The sequence below is a fragment of the Schistocerca cancellata genome, unplaced genomic scaffold, assembly GCF_023864275.1.
Source record: "Schistocerca cancellata isolate TAMUIC-IGC-003103 unplaced genomic scaffold, iqSchCanc2.1 HiC_scaffold_316, whole genome shotgun sequence".
Taxonomy (NCBI): Eukaryota; Metazoa; Arthropoda; class Insecta; order Orthoptera; family Acrididae; genus Schistocerca; species Schistocerca cancellata.
Window position 1 is genome coordinate 262,764 of NW_026046334.1, and position 14,344 is coordinate 277,107.

Here is a 14,344-nt window from a genome sequence, read left to right on the forward strand (position 1 = left end):
AGCCAAGGGCTACGCCACAGGCGTCTGCGCACTGTCGAGCATGTGTGTTGAATAATGGTGCTGATAGCCACGTATCATTTCAAGCAGATTTGATGCCTTTCGGAGACAATTTTTCATTGAATAGGATTGTAGCTGATTTGTGGCAGCAGGAAATAAGTTGTAGTCAAAAGAATCTTCAATAGATGGTCGCAGGTCAAATCAGTATTGTATGGCTCGTAACGCATTGCGTGCAGCCCGGCTAGCTCAGTCGGTAGAGCATGAGACTCTTAATCTCAGGGTCGTGGGTTCGAGCCCCACGCTGGGCGGCGCAAAATTTTGTGTCTACGCGGATCCAACATGCGCCCCTCTCGTGAGCCTTGCGTAATGAACGTAACGGGTTACGACGATGCCTAGCTTCGTATGAATATCAGAGGAACGGTATTTGAAGCTGAAAGTGACTCTGAAATGAAATAAATGTGTTGTTTTGGAATTTTAGTTGTACATCGATATAGTGTGAGATGTGTAGGAAAGCAGCAGCTGTGCTAACTAAATGCAAATAATGGTCGCTCATGCGGTGCGTTTCGAGCTGAAGGGCTCCGATTCACTACTCTGTAAGAACAAAGTACCCGAAAAGGGCGCTAGGAGGCGCCTCCTTAGCTCAGTGGCAGAGCGCTGGTCTAGTAAACCAGAGGTCGTGAGTTCGATCCTCACAGGAGGCAAATGAATTTTGTAACAGCCCCTCCCACCGTGGCCCTTTCGAAAAAAGCGGTCAAGGATAAAAAAAATTATGAATGGGTGCGGTATTTAAGAAATGCTCTCGCAAATGAATAGTGTGAATGGTGCTATTAAAGTGGGCACCAGAATCTGCAGCTTTTGGCAGTCTCCGGAGAATGCCGACGTGAAATACTTAGTTCTTGTGATGTATTTTCTACCCCTGATAATGACCCTCGCGATTGTCGTCGTCGTCGTCGGCGCCGCCGCCGCCGCTTTGGTAATAGCGACAACTCGCCATTGTATCACATAGGGTGAGGTACCTTCTGCAAGCGACTGAGATGGCACTAAGCGATTGAAGCTGATTTGCCACCTCTTGTTTGATCAGCGTCATAAGGGCTTGAATGTAACTTGCGATGGGACACAGCAAGAAGTAGCGTCGTACTTTTAGTACTGAAATTTGAGATGGAGAACTGCGTCAAAGATGGGAAATTCATTCTGCCAAGTGTACAAATGGCGAAAATGAAGTGTGTGTGGAGAAGTATACTGCACCAGTGACCGTGTGGCCTAATGGATAAGGCGTCGGACTTCGGATCCGAAGATTGCAGGTTCGAATCCTGTCACGGTCGAGTTTTTCCTGTTCTGCAAAAGATGCATGCTGTTTTACTGTGTTGTTTGAGTACTCTAAAACTAGTTGGAAGTTGCTGCTGTCCGCTTCCTGGCTGCAAAACCGGCGTCTACCAGAAGCACAAGCAAGACAAGGGTGATCTGTAGCGAAGTTTTCGGCACAGTGCCGTTCAGGAGAGTTTTTGTTGGAACTACTGCATCTGATTCAGGAGCCAAGGGCTACGCCACAGGCGTCTGCGCACTGTCGAGCATGTGTGTTGAATAATGGTGCTGATAGCCACGTATCATTTCAAGCAGATTTGATGCCTTTCGGAGACAATTTTTCATTGAATAGGATTGTAGCTGATTTGTGGCAGCAGGAAATAAGTTGTAGTCAAAAGAATCTTCAATAGATGGTCGCAGGTCAAATCAGTATTGTATGGCTCGTAACGCATTGCGTGCAGCCCGGCTAGCTCAGTCGGTAGAGCATGAGACTCTTAATCTCAGGGTCGTGGGTTCGAGCCCCACGCTGGGCGGCGCAAAATTTTGTGTCTACGCGGATCCAACATGCGCCCCTCTCGTGAGCCTTGCGTAATGAACGTAACGGGTTACGACGATGCCTAGCTTCGTATGAATATCAGAGGAACGGTATTTGAAGCTGAAAGTGACTCTGAAATGAAATAAATGTGTTGTTTTGGAATTTTAGTTGTACATCGATATAGTGTGAGATGTGTAGGAAAGCAGCAGCTGTGCTAACTAAATGCAAATAATGGTCGCTCATGCGGTGCGTTTCGAGCTGAAGGGCTCCGATTCACTACTCTGTAAGAACAAAGTACCCGAAAAGGGCGCTAGGAGGCGCCTCCTTAGCTCAGTGGCAGAGCGCTGGTCTAGTAAACCAGAGGTCGTGAGTTCGATCCTCACAGGAGGCAAATGAATTTTGTAACAGCCCCTCCCACCGTGGCCCTTTCGAAAAAAGCGGTCAAGGATAAAAAAAATTATGAATGGGTGCGGTATTTAAGAAATGCTCTCGCAAATGAATAGTGTGAATGGTGCTATTAAAGTGGGCACCAGAATCTGCAGCTTTTGGCAGTCTCCGGAGAATGCCGACGTGAAATACTTAGTTCTTGTGATGTATTTTCTACCCCTGATAATGACCCTCGCGATTGTCGTCGTCGTCGTCGGCGCCGCCGCCGCCGCTTTGGTAATAGCGACAACTCGCCATTGTATCACATAGGGTGAGGTACCTTCTGCAAGCGACTGAGATGGCACTAAGCGATTGAAGCTGATTTGCCACCTCTTGTTTGATCAGCGTCATAAGGGCTTGAATGTAACTTGCGATGGGACACAGCAAGAAGTAGCGTCGTACTTTTAGTACTGAAATTTGAGATGGAGAACTGCGTCAAAGATGGGAAATTCATTCTGCCAAGTGTACAAATGGCGAAAATGAAGTGTGTGTGGAGAAGTATACTGCACCAGTGACCGTGTGGCCTAATGGATAAGGCGTCGGACTTCGGATCCGAAGATTGCAGGTTCGAATCCTGTCACGGTCGAGTTTTTCCTGTTCTGCAAAAGATGCATGCTGTTTTACTGTGTTGTTTGAGTACTCTAAAACTAGTTGGAAGTTGCTGCTGTCCGCTTCCTGGCTGCAAAACCGGCGTCTACCAGAAGCACAAGCAAGACAAGGGTGATCTGTAGCGAAGTTTTCGGCACAGTGCCGTTCAGGAGAGTTTTTGTTGGAACTACTGCATCTGATTCAGGAGCCAAGGGCTACGCCACAGGCGTCTGCGCACTGTCGAGCATGTGTGTTGAATAATGGTGCTGATAGCCACGTATCATTTCAAGCAGATTTGATGCCTTTCGGAGACAATTTTTCATTGAATAGGATTGTAGCTGATTTGTGGCAGCAGGAAATAAGTTGTAGTCAAAAGAATCTTCAATAGATGGTCGCAGGTCAAATCAGTATTGTATGGCTCGTAACGCATTGCGTGCAGCCCGGCTAGCTCAGTCGGTAGAGCATGAGACTCTTAATCTCAGGGTCGTGGGTTCGAGCCCCACGCTGGGCGGCGCAAAATTTTGTGTCTACGCGGATCCAACATGCGCCCCTCTCGTGAGCCTTGCGTAATGAACGTAACGGGTTACGACGATGCCTAGCTTCGTATGAATATCAGAGGAACGGTATTTGAAGCTGAAAGTGACTCTGAAATGAAATAAATGTGTTGTTTTGGAATTTTAGTTGTACATCGATATAGTGTGAGATGTGTAGGAAAGCAGCAGCTGTGCTAACTAAATGCAAATAATGGTCGCTCATGCGGTGCGTTTCGAGCTGAAGGGCTCCGATTCACTACTCTGTAAGAACAAAGTACCCGAAAAGGGCGCTAGGAGGCGCCTCCTTAGCTCAGTGGCAGAGCGCTGGTCTAGTAAACCAGAGGTCGTGAGTTCGATCCTCACAGGAGGCAAATGAATTTTGTAACAGCCCCTCCCACCGTGGCCCTTTCGAAAAAAGCGGTCAAGGATAAAAAAAATTATGAATGGGTGCGGTATTTAAGAAATGCTCTCGCAAATGAATAGTGTGAATGGTGCTATTAAAGTGGGCACCAGAATCTGCAGCTTTTGGCAGTCTCCGGAGAATGCCGACGTGAAATACTTAGTTCTTGTGATGTATTTTCTACCCCTGATAATGACCCTCGCGATTGTCGTCGTCGTCGTCGGCGCCGCCGCCGCCGCTTTGGTAATAGCGACAACTCGCCATTGTATCACATAGGGTGAGGTACCTTCTGCAAGCGACTGAGATGGCACTAAGCGATTGAAGCTGATTTGCCACCTCTTGTTTGATCAGCGTCATAAGGGCTTGAATGTAACTTGCGATGGGACACAGCAAGAAGTAGCGTCGTACTTTTAGTACTGAAATTTGAGATGGAGAACTGCGTCAAAGATGGGAAATTCATTCTGCCAAGTGTACAAATGGCGAAAATGAAGTGTGTGTGGAGAAGTATACTGCACCAGTGACCGTGTGGCCTAATGGATAAGGCGTCGGACTTCGGATCCGAAGATTGCAGGTTCGAATCCTGTCACGGTCGAGTTTTTCCTGTTCTGCAAAAGATGCATGCTGTTTTACTGTGTTGTTTGAGTACTCTAAAACTAGTTGGAAGTTGCTGCTGTCCGCTTCCTGGCTGCAAAACCGGCGTCTACCAGAAGCACAAGCAAGACAAGGGTGATCTGTAGCGAAGTTTTCGGCACAGTGCCGTTCAGGAGAGTTTTTGTTGGAACTACTGCATCTGATTCAGGAGCCAAGGGCTACGCCACAGGCGTCTGCGCACTGTCGAGCATGTGTGTTGAATAATGGTGCTGATAGCCACGTATCATTTCAAGCAGATTTGATGCCTTTCGCAGACAATTTTTCATTGAATAGGATTGTAGCTGATTTGTGGCAGCAGGAAATAAGTTGTAGTCAAAAGAATCTTCAATAGATGGTCGCAGGTCAAATCAGTATTGTATGGCTCGTAACGCATTGCGTGCAGCCCGGCTAGCTCAGTCGGTAGAGCATGAGACTCTTAATCTCAGGGTCGTGGGTTCGAGCCCCACGCTGGGCGGCGCAAAATTTTGTGTCTACGCGGATCCAACATGCGCCCCTCTCGTGAGCCTTGCGTAATGAACGTAACGGGTTACGACGATGCCTAGCTTCGTATGAATATCAGAGGAACGGTATTTGAAGCTGAAAGTGACTCTGAAATGAAATAAATGTGTTGTTTTGGAATTTTAGTTGTACATCGATATAGTGTGAGATGTGTAGGAAAGCAGCAGCTGTGCTAACTAAATGCAAATAATGGTCGCTCATGCGGTGCGTTTCGAGCTGAAGGGCTCCGATTCACTACTCTGTAAGAACAAAGTACCCGAAAAGGGCGCTAGGAGGCGCCTCCTTAGCTCAGTGGCAGAGCGCTGGTCTAGTAAACCAGAGGTCGTGAGTTCGATCCTCACAGGAGGCAAATGAATTTTGTAACAGCCCCTCCCACCGTGGCCCTTTCGAAAAAAGCGGTCAAGGATAAAAAAAATTATGAATGGGTGCGGTATTTAAGAAATGCTCTCGCAAATGAATAGTGTGAATGGTGCTATTAAAGTGGGCACCAGAATCTGCAGCTTTTGGCAGTCTCCGGAGAATGCCGACGTGAAATACTTAGTTCTTGTGATGTATTTTCTACCCCTGATAATGACCCTCGCGATTGTCGTCGTCGTCGTCGGCGCCGCCGCCGCCGCTTTGGTAATAGCGACAACTCGCCATTGTATCACATAGGGTGAGGTACCTTCTGCAAGCGACTGAGATGGCACTAAGCGATTGAAGCTGATTTGCCACCTCTTGTTTGATCAGCGTCATAAGGGCTTGAATGTAACTTGCGATGGGACACAGCAAGAAGTAGCGTCGTACTTTTAGTACTGAAATTTGAGATGGAGAACTGCGTCAAAGATGGGAAATTCATTCTGCCAAGTGTACAAATGGCGAAAATGAAGTGTGTGTGGAGAAGTATACTGCACCAGTGACCGTGTGGCCTAATGGATAAGGCGTCGGACTTCGGATCCGAAGATTGCAGGTTCGAATCCTGTCACGGTCGAGTTTTTCCTGTTCTGCAAAAGATGCATGCTGTTTTACTGTGTTGTTTGAGTACTCTAAAACTAGTTGGAAGTTGCTGCTGTCCGCTTCCTGGCTGCAAAACCGGCGTCTACCAGAAGCACAAGCAAGACAAGGGTGATCTGTAGCGAAGTTTTCGGCACAGTGCCGTTCAGGAGAGTTTTTGTTGGAACTACTGCATCTGATTCAGGAGCCAAGGGCTACGCCACAGGCGTCTGCGCACTGTCGAGCATGTGTGTTGAATAATGGTGCTGATAGCCACGTATCATTTCAAGCAGATTTGATGCCTTTCGGAGACAATTTTTCATTGAATAGGATTGTAGCTGATTTGTGGCAGCAGGAAATAAGTTGTAGTCAAAAGAATCTTCAATAGATGGTCGCAGGTCAAATCAGTATTGTATGGCTCGTAACGCATTGCGTGCAGCCCGGCTAGCTCAGTCGGTAGAGCATGAGACTCTTAATCTCAGGGTCGTGGGTTCGAGCCCCACGCTGGGCGGCGCAAAATTTTGTGTCTACGCGGATCCAACATGCGCCCCTCTCGTGAGCCTTGCGTAATGAACGTAACGGGTTACGACGATGCCTAGCTTCGTATGAATATCAGAGGAACGGTATTTGAAGCTGAAAGTGACTCTGAAATGAAATAAATGTGTTGTTTTGGAATTTTAGTTGTACATCGATATAGTGTGAGATGTGTAGGAAAGCAGCAGCTGTGCTAACTAAATGCAAATAATGGTCGCTCATGCGGTGCGTTTCGAGCTGAAGGGCTCCGATTCACTACTCTGTAAGAACAAAGTACCCGAAAAGGGCGCTAGGAGGCGCCTCCTTAGCTCAGTGGCAGAGCGCTGGTCTAGTAAACCAGAGGTCGTGAGTTCGATCCTCACAGGAGGCAAATGAATTTTGTAACAGCCCCTCCCACCGTGGCCCTTTCGAAAAAAGCGGTCAAGGATAAAAAAAATTATGAATGGGTGCGGTATTTAAGAAATGCTCTCGCAAATGAATAGTGTGAATGGTGCTATTAAAGTGGGCACCAGAATCTGCAGCTTTTGGCAGTCTCCGGAGAATGCCGACGTGAAATACTTAGTTCTTGTGATGTATTTTCTACCCCTGATAATGACCCTCGCGATTGTCGTCGTCGTCGTCGGCGCCGCCGCCGCCGCTTTGGTAATAGCGACAACTCGCCATTGTATCACATAGGGTGAGGTACCTTCTGCAAGCGACTGAGATGGCACTAAGCGATTGAAGCTGATTTGCCACCTCTTGTTTGATCAGCGTCATAAGGGCTTGAATGTAACTTGCGATGGGACACAGCAAGAAGTAGCGTCGTACTTTTAGTACTGAAATTTGAGATGGAGAACTGCGTCAAAGATGGGAAATTCATTCTGCCAAGTGTACAAATGGCGAAAATGAAGTGTGTGTGGAGAAGTATACTGCACCAGTGACCGTGTGGCCTAATGGATAAGGCGTCGGACTTCGGATCCGAAGATTGCAGGTTCGAATCCTGTCACGGTCGAGTTTTTCCTGTTCTGCAAAAGATGCATGCTGTTTTACTGTGTTGTTTGAGTACTCTAAAACTAGTTGGAAGTTGCTGCTGTCCGCTTCCTGGCTGCAAAACCGGCGTCTACCAGAAGCACAAGCAAGACAAGGGTGATCTGTAGCGAAGTTTTCGGCACAGTGCCGTTCAGGAGAGTTTTTGTTGGAACTACTGCATCTGATTCAGGAGCCAAGGGCTACGCCACAGGCGTCTGCGCACTGTCGAGCATGTGTGTTGAATAATGGTGCTGATAGCCACGTATCATTTCAAGCAGATTTGATGCCTTTCGGAGACAATTTTTCATTGAATAGGATTGTAGCTGATTTGTGGCAGCAGGAAATAAGTTGTAGTCAAAAGAATCTTCAATAGATGGTCGCAGGTCAAATCAGTATTGTATGGCTCGTAACGCATTGCGTGCAGCCCGGCTAGCTCAGTCGGTAGAGCATGAGACTCTTAATCTCAGGGTCGTGGGTTCGAGCCCCACGCTGGGCGGCGCAAAATTTTGTGTCTACGCGGATCCAACATGCGCCCCTCTCGTGAGCCTTGCGTAATGAACGTAACGGGTTACGACGATGCCTAGCTTCGTATGAATATCAGAGGAACGGTATTTGAAGCTGAAAGTGACTCTGAAATGAAATAAATGTGTTGTTTTGGAATTTTAGTTGTACATCGATATAGTGTGAGATGTGTAGGAAAGCAGCAGCTGTGCTAACTAAATGCAAATAATGGTCGCTCATGCGGTGCGTTTCGAGCTGAAGGGCTCCGATTCACTACTCTGTAAGAACAAAGTACCCGAAAAGGCCGCTAGGAGGCGCCTCCTTAGCTCAGTGGCAGAGCGCTGGTCTAGTAAACCAGAGGTCGTGAGTTCGATCCTCACAGGAGGCAAATGAATTTTGTAACAGCCCCTCCCACCGTGGCCCTTTCGAAAAAAGCGGTCAAGGATAAAAAAAATTATGAATGGGTGCGGTATTTAAGAAATGCTCTCGCAAATGAATAGTGTGAATGGTGCTATTAAAGTGGGCACAAGAATCTGCAGCTTTTGGCAGTCTGCGGAGAATGCCGACGTGAAATACTTAGTTCTTGTGATGTATTTTCTACCCCTGATAAAGACCCTCGCGATTGTCGTCGTCGTCGTCGTCGTCGTCGTCGTCGTCGGCGCCGCCGCCGCCGCTTTGGTAATAGCGACAACTCGCCATTGTATCACATAGGGTGAGGTACCTTCTGCAAGCGACTGAGATGGCACTAAGCGATTGAAGCTGATTTGCCACCTCTTGTTTGATCAGCGTCATAAGGGCTTGAATGTAACTTGCGATGGGACACAGCAAGAAGTAGCGTCGTACTTTTAGTACTGAAATTTGAGATGGAGAACTGCGTCAAAGATGGGAAATTCATTCTGCCAAGTGTACAAATGGCGAAAATGAAGTGTGTGTGGAGAAGTATACTGCACCAGTGACCGTGTGGCCTAATGGATAAGGCGTCGGACTTCGGATCCGAAGATTGCAGGTTCGAATCCTGTCACGGTCGAGTTTTTCCTGTTCTGCAAAAGATGCATGCTGTTTTACTGTGTTGTTTGAGTACTCTAAAACTAGTTGGAAGTTGCTGCTGTCCGCTTCCTGGCTGCAAAACCGGCGTCTACCAGAAGCACAAGCAAGACAAGGGTGATCTGTAGCGAAGTTTTCGGCACAGTGCCGTTCAGGAGAGTTTTTGTTGGAACTACTGCATCTGATTCAGGAGCCAAGGGCTACGCCACAGGCGTCTGCGCACTGTCGAGCATGTGTGTTGAATAATGGTGCTGATAGCCACGTATCATTTCAAGCAGATTTGATGCCTTTCGGAGACAATTTTTCATTGAATAGGATTGTAGCTGATTTGTGGCAGCAGGAAATAAGTTGTAGTCAAAAGAATCTTCAATAGATGGTCGCAGGTCAAATCAGTATTGTATGGCTCGTAACGCATTGCGTGCAGCCCGGCTAGCTCAGTCGGTAGAGCATGAGACTCTTAATCTCAGGGTCGTGGGTTCGAGCCCCACGCTGGGCGGCGCAAAATTTTGTGTCTACGCGGATCCAACATGCGCCCCTCTCGTGAGCCTTGCGTAATGAACGTAACGGGTTACGACGATGCCTAGCTTCGTATGAATATCAGAGGAACGGTATTTGAAGCTGAAAGTGACTCTGAAATGAAATAAATGTGTTGTTTTGGAATTTTAGTTGTACATCGATATAGTGTGAGATGTGTAGGAAAGCAGCAGCTGTGCTAACTAAATGCAAATAATGGTCGCTCATGCGGTGCGTTTCGAGCTGAAGGGCTCCGATTCACTACTCTGTAAGAACAAAGTACCCGAAAAGGGCGCTAGGAGGCGCCTCCTTAGCTCAGTGGCAGAGCGCTGGTTTAGTAAACCAGAGGTCGTGAGTTCGATCCTCACAGGAGGCAAATGAATTTTGTAACAGCCCCTCCCACCGTGGCCCTTTCGAAAAAAGCGGTCAAGGATAAAAAAAATTATGAATGGGTGCGGTATTTAAGAAATGCTCTCGCAAATGAATAGTGTGAATGGTGCTATTAAAGTGGGCACCAGAATCTGCAGCTTTTGGCAGTCTCCGGAGAATGCCGACGTGAAATACTTAGTTCTTGTGATGTATTTTCTACCCCTGATAATGACCCTCGCGATTGTCGTCGTCGTCGTCGTCGTCGGCGCCGCCGCCGCCGCTTTGGTAATAGCGACAACTCGCCATTGTATCACATAGGGTGAGGTACCTTCTGCAAGCGACTGAGATGGCACTAAGCGATTGAAGCTGATTTGCCACCTCTTGTTTGATCAGCGTCATAAGGGCTTGAATGTAACTTGCGATGGGACACAGCAAGAAGTAGCGTCGTACTTTTAGTACTGAAATTTGAGATGGAGAACTGCGTCAAAGATGGGAAATTCATTCTGCCAAGTGTACAAATGGCGAAAATGAAGTGTGTGTGGAGAAGTATACTGCACCAGTGACCGTGTGGCCTAATGGATAAGGCGTCGGACTTCGGATCCGAAGATTGCAGGTTCGAATCCTGTCACGGTCGAGTTTTTCCTGTTCTGCAAAAGATGCATGCTGTTTTACTGTGTTGTTTGAGTACTCTAAAACTAGTTGGAAGTTGCTGCTGTCCGCTTCCTGGCTGCAAAACCGGCGTCTACCAGAAGCACAAGCAAGACAAGGGTGATCTGTAGCGAAGTTTTCGGCACAGTGCCGTTCAGGAGAGTTTTTGTTGGAACTACTGCATCTGATTCAGGAGCCAAGGGCTACGCCACAGGCGTCTGCGCACTGTCGAGCATGTGTGTTGAATAATGGTGCTGATAGCCACGTATCATTTCAAGCAGATTTGATGCCTTTCGGAGACAATTTTTCATTGAATAGGATTGTAGCTGATTTGTGGCAGCAGGAAATAAGTTGTAGTCAAAAGAATCTTCAATAGATGGTCGCAGGTCAAATCAGTATTGTATGGCTCGTAACGCATTGCGTGCAGCCCGGCTAGCTCAGTCGGTAGAGCATGAGACTCTTAATCTCAGGGTCGTGGGTTCGAGCCCCACGCTGGGCGGCGCAAAATTTTGTGTCTACGCGGATCCAACATGCGCCCCTCTCGTGAGCCTTGCGTAATGAACGTAACGGGTTACGACGATGCCTAGCTTCGTATGAATATCAGAGGAACGGTATTTGAAGCTGAAAGTGACTCTGAAATGAAATAAATGTGTTGTTTTGGAATTTTAGTTGTACATCGATATAGTGTGAGATGTGTAGGAAAGCAGCAGCTGTGCTAACTAAATGCAAATAATGGTCGCTCATGCGGTGCGTTTCGAGCTGAAGGGCTCCGATTCACTACTCTGTAAGAACAAAGTACCCGAAAAGGGCGCTAGGAGGCGCCTCCTTAGCTCAGTGGCAGAGCGCTGGTTTAGTAAACCAGAGGTCGTGAGTTCGATCCTCACAGGAGGCAAATGAATTTTGTAACAGCCCCTCCCACCGTGGCCCTTTCGAAAAAAGCGGTCAAGGATAAAAAAAATTATGAATGGGTGCGGTATTTAAGAAATGCTCTCGCAAATGAATAGTGTGAATGGTGCTATTAAAGTGGGCACCAGAATCTGCAGCTTTTGGCAGTCTCCGGAGAATGCCGACGTGAAATACTTAGTTCTTGTGATGTATTTTCTACCCCTGATAATGACCCTCGCGATTGTCGTCGTCGTCGTCGTCGTCGGCGCCGCCGCCGCCGCTTTGGTAATAGCGACAACTCGCCATTGTATCACATAGGGTGAGGTACCTTCTGCAAGCGACTGAGATGGCACTAAGCGATTGAAGCTGATTTGCCACCTCTTGTTTGATCAGCGTCATAAGGGCTTGAATGTAACTTGCGATGGGACACAGCAAGAAGTAGCGTCGTACTTTTAGTACTGAAATTTGAGATGGAGAACTGCGTCAAAGATGGGAAATTCATTCTGCCAAGTGTACAAATGGCGAAAATGAAGTGTGTGTGGAGAAGTATACTGCACCAGTGACCGTGTGGCCTAATGGATAAGGCGTCGGACTTCGGATCCGAAGATTGCAGGTTCGAATCCTGTCACGGTCGAGTTTTTCCTGTTCTGCAAAAGATGCATGCTGTTTTACTGTGTTGTTTGAGTACTCTAAAACTAGTTGGAAGTTGCTGCTGTCCGCTTCCTGGCTGCAAAACCGGCGTCTACCAGAAGCACAAGCAAGACAAGGGTGATCTGTAGCGAAGTTTTCGGCACAGTGCCGTTCAGGAGAGTTTTTGTTGGAACTACTGCATCTGATTCAGGAGCCAAGGGCTACGCCACAGGCGTCTGCGCACTGTCGAGCATGTGTGTTGAATAATGGTGCTGATAGCCACGTATCATTTCAAGCAGATTTGATGCCTTTCGGAGACAATTTTTCATTGAATAGGATTGTAGCTGATTTGTGGCAGCAGGAAATAAGTTGTAGTCAAAAGAATCTTCAATAGATGGTCGCAGGTCAAATCAGTATTGTATGGCTCGTAACGCATTGCGTGCAGCCCGGCTAGCTCAGTCGGTAGAGCATGAGACTCTTAATCTCAGGGTCGTGGGTTCGAGCCCCACGCTGGGCGGCGCAAAATTTTGTGTCTACGCGGATCCAACATGCGCCCCTCTCGTGAGCCTTGCGTAATGAACGTAACGGGTTACGACGATGCCTAGCTTCGTATGAATATCAGAGGAACGGTATTTGAAGCTGAAAGTGACTCTGAAATGAAATAAATGTGTTGTTTTGGAATTTTAGTTGTACATCGATATAGTGTGAGATGTGTAGGAAAGCAGCAGCTGTGCTAACTAAATGCAAATAATGGTCGCTCATGCGGTGCGTTTCGAGCTGAAGGGCTCCGATTCACTACTCTGTAAGAACAAAGTACCCGAAAAGGGCGCTAGGAGGCGCCTCCTTAGCTCAGTGGCAGAGCGCTGGTCTAGTAAACCAGAGGTCGTGAGTTCGATCCTCACAGGAGGCAAATGAATTTTGTAACAGCCCCTCCCACCGTGGCCCTTTCGAAAAAAGCGGTCAAGGATAAAAAAAATTATGAATGGGTGCGGTATTTAAGAAATGCTCTCGCAAATGAATAGTGTGAATGGTGCTATTAAAGTGGGCACCAGAATCTGCAGCTCTTGGCAGTCTCCGGAGAATGCCGACGTGAAATACTTAGTTCTTGTGATGTATTTTCTACCCCTGATAATGACCCTCGCGATTGTCGTCGTCGTCGTCGGCGCCGCCGCCGCCGCTTTGGTAATAGCGACAACTCGCCATTGTATCACATAGGGTGAGGTACCTTCTGCAAGCGACTGAGATGGCACTAAGCGATTGAAGCTGATTTGCCACCTCTTGTTTGATCAGCGTCATAAGGGCTTGAATGTAACTTGCGATGGGACACAGCAAGAAGTAGCGTCGTACTTTTAGTACTGAAATTTGAGATGGAGAACTGCGTCAAAGATGGGAAATTCATTCTGCCAAGTGTACAAATGGCGAAAATGAAGTGTGTGTGGAGAAGTATACTGCACCAGTGACCGTGTGGCCTAATGGATAAGGCGTCGGACTTCGGATCCGAAGATTGCAGGTTCGAATCCTGTCACGGTCGAGTTTTTCCTGTTCTGCAAAAGATGCATGCTGTTTTACTGTGTTGTTTGAGTACTCTAAAACTAGTTGGAAGTTGCTGCTGTCCGCTTCCTGGCTGCAAAACCGGCGTCTACCAGAAGCACAAGCAAGACAAGGGTGATCTGTAGCGAAGTTTTCGGCACAGTGCCGTTCAGGAGAGTTTTTGTTGGAACTACTGCATCTGATTCAGGAGCCAAGGGCTACGCCACAGGCGTCTGCGCACTGTCGAGCATGTGTGTTGAATAATGGTGCTGATAGCCACGTATCATTTCAAGCAGATTTGATGCCTTTCGGAGACAATTTTTCATTGAATAGGATTGTAGCTGATTTGTGGCAGCAGGAAATAAGTTGTAGTCAAAAGAATCTTCAATAGATGGTCGCAGGTCAAATCAGTATTGTATGGCTCGTAACGCGTTGCGTGCAGCCCGGCTAGCTCAGTCGGTAGAGCATGAGACTCTTAATCTCAGGGTCGTGGGTTCGAGCCCCACGCTGGGCGGCGCAAAATTTTGTGTCTACGCGGATCCAACATGCGCCCCTCTCGTGAGCCTTGCGTAATGAACGTAACGGGTTACGACGATGCCTAGCTTCGTATGAATATCAGAGGAACGGTATTTGAAGCTGAAAGTGACTCTGAAATGAAATAAATGTGTTGTTTTGGAATTTTAGTTGTACATCGATATAGTGTGAGATGTGTAGGAAAGCAGCAGCTGTGCTAACTAAATGCAAATAATGGTCGCTCATGCGGTGCGTTTCGAGCTGAAG

General features: G+C 47.5%; 28 non-coding genes across 28 annotated transcripts; all 28 read left to right on the forward strand.

The window, feature by feature from the left end:
* The first annotated feature begins 232 nt into the window (after positions 1 to 232).
* Trnak-cuu (transfer RNA lysine (anticodon CUU)) lies at positions 233 to 305 on the forward strand. Its single transcript has one exon. It is a non-coding gene; the product is annotated as a tRNA-Lys (tRNA).
* A 321-nt stretch (positions 306 to 626) lies between these two features.
* Trnat-agu (transfer RNA threonine (anticodon AGU)) lies at positions 627 to 698 on the forward strand. The gene has a single exon. It is a non-coding gene; the product is annotated as a tRNA-Thr (tRNA).
* A 548-nt stretch (positions 699 to 1,246) lies between these two features.
* On the forward strand, positions 1,247 to 1,319 carry Trnar-ucg (transfer RNA arginine (anticodon UCG)). The gene has a single exon. It is a non-coding gene; the product is annotated as a tRNA-Arg (tRNA).
* A 440-nt stretch (positions 1,320 to 1,759) lies between these two features.
* Positions 1,760 to 1,832, forward strand: Trnak-cuu (transfer RNA lysine (anticodon CUU)). The gene has a single exon. It is a non-coding gene; the product is annotated as a tRNA-Lys (tRNA).
* A 321-nt stretch (positions 1,833 to 2,153) lies between these two features.
* On the forward strand, positions 2,154 to 2,225 carry Trnat-agu (transfer RNA threonine (anticodon AGU)). The gene has a single exon. It is a non-coding gene; the product is annotated as a tRNA-Thr (tRNA).
* Positions 2,226 to 2,773: 548 nt separating this feature from the next.
* Positions 2,774 to 2,846, forward strand: Trnar-ucg (transfer RNA arginine (anticodon UCG)). The gene has a single exon. It is a non-coding gene; the product is annotated as a tRNA-Arg (tRNA).
* A 440-nt stretch (positions 2,847 to 3,286) lies between these two features.
* Positions 3,287 to 3,359, forward strand: Trnak-cuu (transfer RNA lysine (anticodon CUU)). Its single transcript has one exon. It is a non-coding gene; the product is annotated as a tRNA-Lys (tRNA).
* Positions 3,360 to 3,680: 321 nt separating this feature from the next.
* On the forward strand, positions 3,681 to 3,752 carry Trnat-agu (transfer RNA threonine (anticodon AGU)). Its single transcript has one exon. It is a non-coding gene; the product is annotated as a tRNA-Thr (tRNA).
* Positions 3,753 to 4,300: 548 nt separating this feature from the next.
* Positions 4,301 to 4,373, forward strand: Trnar-ucg (transfer RNA arginine (anticodon UCG)). The gene has a single exon. It is a non-coding gene; the product is annotated as a tRNA-Arg (tRNA).
* Positions 4,374 to 4,813: 440 nt separating this feature from the next.
* On the forward strand, positions 4,814 to 4,886 carry Trnak-cuu (transfer RNA lysine (anticodon CUU)). The gene has a single exon. It is a non-coding gene; the product is annotated as a tRNA-Lys (tRNA).
* A 321-nt stretch (positions 4,887 to 5,207) lies between these two features.
* Trnat-agu (transfer RNA threonine (anticodon AGU)) lies at positions 5,208 to 5,279 on the forward strand. Its single transcript has one exon. It is a non-coding gene; the product is annotated as a tRNA-Thr (tRNA).
* A 548-nt stretch (positions 5,280 to 5,827) lies between these two features.
* Trnar-ucg (transfer RNA arginine (anticodon UCG)) lies at positions 5,828 to 5,900 on the forward strand. Its single transcript has one exon. It is a non-coding gene; the product is annotated as a tRNA-Arg (tRNA).
* Positions 5,901 to 6,340: 440 nt separating this feature from the next.
* Positions 6,341 to 6,413, forward strand: Trnak-cuu (transfer RNA lysine (anticodon CUU)). The gene has a single exon. It is a non-coding gene; the product is annotated as a tRNA-Lys (tRNA).
* Positions 6,414 to 6,734: 321 nt separating this feature from the next.
* Trnat-agu (transfer RNA threonine (anticodon AGU)) lies at positions 6,735 to 6,806 on the forward strand. Its single transcript has one exon. It is a non-coding gene; the product is annotated as a tRNA-Thr (tRNA).
* A 548-nt stretch (positions 6,807 to 7,354) lies between these two features.
* Trnar-ucg (transfer RNA arginine (anticodon UCG)) lies at positions 7,355 to 7,427 on the forward strand. Its single transcript has one exon. It is a non-coding gene; the product is annotated as a tRNA-Arg (tRNA).
* Positions 7,428 to 7,867: 440 nt separating this feature from the next.
* Positions 7,868 to 7,940, forward strand: Trnak-cuu (transfer RNA lysine (anticodon CUU)). The gene has a single exon. It is a non-coding gene; the product is annotated as a tRNA-Lys (tRNA).
* Positions 7,941 to 8,261: 321 nt separating this feature from the next.
* On the forward strand, positions 8,262 to 8,333 carry Trnat-agu (transfer RNA threonine (anticodon AGU)). The gene has a single exon. It is a non-coding gene; the product is annotated as a tRNA-Thr (tRNA).
* A 566-nt stretch (positions 8,334 to 8,899) lies between these two features.
* Trnar-ucg (transfer RNA arginine (anticodon UCG)) lies at positions 8,900 to 8,972 on the forward strand. Its single transcript has one exon. It is a non-coding gene; the product is annotated as a tRNA-Arg (tRNA).
* A 440-nt stretch (positions 8,973 to 9,412) lies between these two features.
* Trnak-cuu (transfer RNA lysine (anticodon CUU)) lies at positions 9,413 to 9,485 on the forward strand. The gene has a single exon. It is a non-coding gene; the product is annotated as a tRNA-Lys (tRNA).
* Positions 9,486 to 9,806: 321 nt separating this feature from the next.
* Positions 9,807 to 9,878, forward strand: Trnat-agu (transfer RNA threonine (anticodon AGU)). Its single transcript has one exon. It is a non-coding gene; the product is annotated as a tRNA-Thr (tRNA).
* A 554-nt stretch (positions 9,879 to 10,432) lies between these two features.
* On the forward strand, positions 10,433 to 10,505 carry Trnar-ucg (transfer RNA arginine (anticodon UCG)). Its single transcript has one exon. It is a non-coding gene; the product is annotated as a tRNA-Arg (tRNA).
* Positions 10,506 to 10,945: 440 nt separating this feature from the next.
* Positions 10,946 to 11,018, forward strand: Trnak-cuu (transfer RNA lysine (anticodon CUU)). The gene has a single exon. It is a non-coding gene; the product is annotated as a tRNA-Lys (tRNA).
* A 321-nt stretch (positions 11,019 to 11,339) lies between these two features.
* On the forward strand, positions 11,340 to 11,411 carry Trnat-agu (transfer RNA threonine (anticodon AGU)). Its single transcript has one exon. It is a non-coding gene; the product is annotated as a tRNA-Thr (tRNA).
* Positions 11,412 to 11,965: 554 nt separating this feature from the next.
* Positions 11,966 to 12,038, forward strand: Trnar-ucg (transfer RNA arginine (anticodon UCG)). The gene has a single exon. It is a non-coding gene; the product is annotated as a tRNA-Arg (tRNA).
* A 440-nt stretch (positions 12,039 to 12,478) lies between these two features.
* Trnak-cuu (transfer RNA lysine (anticodon CUU)) lies at positions 12,479 to 12,551 on the forward strand. Its single transcript has one exon. It is a non-coding gene; the product is annotated as a tRNA-Lys (tRNA).
* A 321-nt stretch (positions 12,552 to 12,872) lies between these two features.
* Trnat-agu (transfer RNA threonine (anticodon AGU)) lies at positions 12,873 to 12,944 on the forward strand. Its single transcript has one exon. It is a non-coding gene; the product is annotated as a tRNA-Thr (tRNA).
* Positions 12,945 to 13,492: 548 nt separating this feature from the next.
* Trnar-ucg (transfer RNA arginine (anticodon UCG)) lies at positions 13,493 to 13,565 on the forward strand. The gene has a single exon. It is a non-coding gene; the product is annotated as a tRNA-Arg (tRNA).
* A 440-nt stretch (positions 13,566 to 14,005) lies between these two features.
* On the forward strand, positions 14,006 to 14,078 carry Trnak-cuu (transfer RNA lysine (anticodon CUU)). Its single transcript has one exon. It is a non-coding gene; the product is annotated as a tRNA-Lys (tRNA).
* The last annotated feature ends 266 nt before the right edge of the window (positions 14,079 to 14,344 follow it).